We start from the raw sequence: 4,577 nt of genomic DNA, 5'->3' as shown, positions 1-4,577 counted from the left end.
CTGCGGATGTGAGAGAATACACGAGAAAATAAAAGTCCTTCAGTCAAAAAAATCTGATAAAAAGAAACATAGGGGAACATTCTTTTTTATATAACAATTACATTCTAAAAACAAAAAGGTATAACATTGATAAATTTGCAGGATTGTTTACCTTTTATATATTTAAAGGATGAAAAATTATTACAAATAAAATCTCTTCTAAAAACGGTAAATTGAAGTTTTGGCATTGACATTTATAAATGAAAAATGTACAAATAACCAGCATTACTTAGAAAAAAAATCACAAACACAATATGATTTCTCTAAAAAGTGGGTAAAGTGGGTATCTTGCACATACTCAGAATGTTTGTTTGTTTGTTTGTTTGTTTGTTAATTTTGTGTTTTTAACAATTACTTTAAATGTTCCAGACTTCATTTTCAATAAAATGTTATGTGTGGATGTGTATTTATATTTATTTGCAGATTTGTATTCACTTGCCTGAATGTATTATTACTCTTTAAGTTTTCATATGAGCAGACAGAGAATTAAATTTGAAGTAAGTTTGGATCAGAAGAAATAGAAATAAACCTTGTGTAAATTGTTGGCTTTATGTTAAGATAAAATGCTGTTTCTAGCCATTTTACATGCACATGTTGCAAGGTACAATCAAATAGTAAGACCTTTGATATTAGGGCAAAAATCGTATTCTTGATAACAATTTTTTATTGTTTTCCTGTAAAGATTTGATTTATCTTGTTTTAGAAGCAACACTACATAAGATATTTAGGTTTTTCAGAGATGTACTGTCAGTTTTTATAGTCAAAACAAGTGAAAAAAATCTACCAGTGCTGAAGAACTAATCCAAAGTATTTAGATTACATTTCTGACCTTGAGTAATGTAACTAAATATGTTACAAATTACATTTTACAGCATGTATTCTGTAATCTGTGGTGAAATACATTTAAAAAGTAACCCTTCCAACCCTGTCCACAACAACACATCAACGCTTACTTTACCTTATCACTTCCGTTGCCCCGTCCATTAGCTGTGAGCAGTGAGATGGCAAAGGAGAGAGCAAGTCAGTCAGAAGCAGAGAGTCAATCATAAAAGTGGGCATTTACTGTCAAGTTTTAAAGGGGAAGCAGCACCAGAAACAAGCGTTTCTGACAGAGCGTCAGAATGAGTGTGAAAGATGATGATATTTTTCAAATATATTACTAATATTACAAGTGAACATCAAGGAACATATTTAAATACAAATAAAAAATACATGTCATGACCCCTTTAATGGGGAGTGCACCATTAATGACTTTTTATAGTCCATTTGAAAGCAACCAAAGTTAATTGATCTGCTTTACAGATCAATTAAATGCTATAGCCTTCATTTGTATAGCGTTTTTCCCAATGCACATCGCTTCAACGCAGATTTACAGACCAATGTAGCAATTTAATATATTTTTACAGATCAAATAATGTAGCTATAAATAAGAAAAAAGGTAAGAAACATATCAACACACATCATACATTCAGTAAGACTCATGAGCACCATTGTAATTGCTCTGCCTCAAAGATTATGTCTTTAGACAAGATTTAAAAGAGTCAGCTGTAAGAAAGGATTTGATGTATGATGCGAGATTTTACCAGAGTTAGATTAATTAATCAATTACATGGTATTTAGTTCATTTAGGGACAGAAAAAACAGAAGGTATTCTTGGTTAAATTTTTCAAAGGTTACATTTGTTCATATTGACTGTGGGCAGTTTGGGGATTTAAAATGTTTTAAATCTTCGAATCAGTTTTTTTTAGAAACCTACTAATAATAATATTAACTAATAATATTACACTTGCCAAGCTCTGGGAAAACTACTATATTGTTCGGTATATGACCCTAAAAAGCAAGGGGGTGGGGGTGGGCTGTCAGCTGTTAATAATCATGAAGCTGTAGGCCACTGTGGATGACGTCAAGCATTCCTCTCTCACATCAGGCTGTCTCTGATCCAGCCCTGCTTCACATTGACTGTATACACTCTCCTCAGATGCCTCCCTCATACTTTCCACTCTGAGCTTATTAATGTTAGAGCATGTTTCCTGTGCACTCTCCTCAAAGGTCCAGGCCCCTCCAGGTGTGCGCAGACCACCCTTTGATTTTGTTGTTTATATAACATCAGGATAAGCTCTTTCATGTGCTCCACACTTTTTAGGAACCACTGGGAAGAAACAGATTCAGCACGTACCACCATGCCCTCATCTCAAACATAAACATGATATTTAGTGCATGCATGCTTCAGTCTGTGTGCACAGATGAGGGAAAACAAGTTTTCCAAAGGAATTGTTTTTGATCATGAATACCAGAAAGCATGTGTCAAGCCTGATCCACATACTGTACTGGAAGACCATAGTCCTTTATAGTAGGGTGAGCCAGGATAATTGGAACACGTTTGTTTTTGCTCATTTATTCACAAACGATTTAGAATAAACCTTTACATTTTGCTTCAAACATCTTTGACATTTCAGCTGTCAGTACCCATGACAATTAAATTACATTGCAATTAATCTAGCTACAATTAAACTTGAGGTATATGAAAGATGAGGTTAGATTACTGTAACGGCTGTATATGTATAAGGATTAGTTCTCCAAAATAAAAAATTCTAAAATCATTTACTCACCCATGTTGTTTAAAACTCATATGGCTTTGCACTTTTTTAAGCATTTTTAAGTTTAAATTGTAACAGAAATTGGAAAAGCTCTACAATATGAGGACATACATATACGGTATAATTTCTTTTTTTTCGCCATCCTCAATCACTAGATATATCCTCAGATTAAAACAGGCTTTCTTCAGCAGTCTTGATGTCAAAAATAATGTAAACACACAGCTATCAAGACGAACAGGTTGGCATGAACTAATAAACCACAAAGAAACAAAGACAGTTTTTAAGTGTAGTTCAAATCAATCTACCTTTCATTCACACTTGAACATGAACAGTAAGCTGGAATGCCCTTTTGTGTATTCATATGACCAGTGTCAGCATGCAGAACATCTGACATAGCAAATTTTACAATCATGCTGACAGAAACACTAAAATCAGGTGCTGCCAAATCAGGTCAGAAAAGAACATGAAATATTTAACTTTTGATGGAAAGATTACAATTTAAAATCTGTGTTTTGTTTTCCAAAACCATTGCAAGCTTAAGTTGATCATAGAGACTATTGGCGCCAATGGTTTCTATGATCTACTTAGGCTTACAATGTTTTGGGAAAGGCAGTCCTGATCTTTTGCTAATGAAATTAAAAACCTAAAAATGAAAATTATGTAAGGAAGACATTTTATGGAATTTGCTCAAAACACTCAAAAATGCTAAATACGTTTTTTATATACATATTTTATAAATATGAATTTGTATCAATAAAGAACGAATAACTAACTAATATTCATATTTGATATGGTTATGGTGAGTGTATTGTACATTTACACCAGCTCTGCCATAGATCACTTTCCATTTTTACTTCTCTCTGGATACACGAGGGAACAATGTCTTGGCTAAACTACGTTTGCATAAATAACTTCATCATGTCTGATTATATGTTGTACTTGTACTGTTGCTTATAAATTGTAGTCATTACCTGGAAAAGAACATTTGGTCTTCAAATGAATCCCTTTTGCTCTCTTGTTCCCTAATGTCTTTCTCCAAAATTACATTGGAAATCCCTGATGTGCAATTTTCTGCAATTTTACAGTTCAATTTTCAAGGCTGAGATTTCTTTAAATATCTGTAAAATTACCACATATGTACTGGTGAGCATGGGAATAAAATATATGACATAAGATGCATTAAATCACAAAAGTACTATGCTTTTCAATAATTAAGCTAAACTTGTATTAAGCCAACACATAATAACTGTGGGGAAATAAACATATCCTTGTGGGTGTAACGTATTGTCAGCAGTTGATTGGATTGAGTTTGTCCAATGGTAATACAATTAATCATATACCTCAACCACAGATATCACTGTTAGCCCAACTACCAACGTAGAATGAATGACTCATGCCTTACGATGTGCGCTGCACTGAAAAAAGAGTTGAATTTATTTCAAATGCCTACTTTGCATTTTTGCATCATGATTTTTAAGTAAATTCAATTTATGGTCATTTTATGTCAGCATATAGAAAACCCTTTTTAGACATTCACAAATGTATCAGTACATTCAACTTTATTTACTTAAAAAGGTATGTCGCACGAGTAAGATTCAACAACTAACAACACATTGTTATCATGCATATAATTTGTTCTACGTAATATAAGGAAAATAATGACTGGGATTAGTCATTAAACTTGATTCTCCAATGTAGTGCAGATGAAGCTACATTTCAGCAATGCACATTCACATGCGCAAATATAATTTACATGGGTTGAAGAGCATCCAACTTAACTACAGAGATAATCACCCTAATGGGCTATTAAACTAATAACAGTAAAATCAATAACACTAAAAAGAGATTTATAAAAAATCTTTATAAATCTTTTATAACAACTAATTAAATGCCCTATTAAGTTCCTTTTGACCAAACAAACATGCTTAAATACTTCAAGCA

This window comes from Xyrauchen texanus, chromosome 38 (genome assembly GCF_025860055.1).
Source record: "Xyrauchen texanus isolate HMW12.3.18 chromosome 38, RBS_HiC_50CHRs, whole genome shotgun sequence".
Classification (NCBI taxonomy): domain Eukaryota; kingdom Metazoa; phylum Chordata; class Actinopteri; order Cypriniformes; family Catostomidae; genus Xyrauchen; species Xyrauchen texanus.
The sequence above is the reverse complement of the archived record's forward strand: the minus strand, read 5'-3'. Positions refer to the sequence as shown.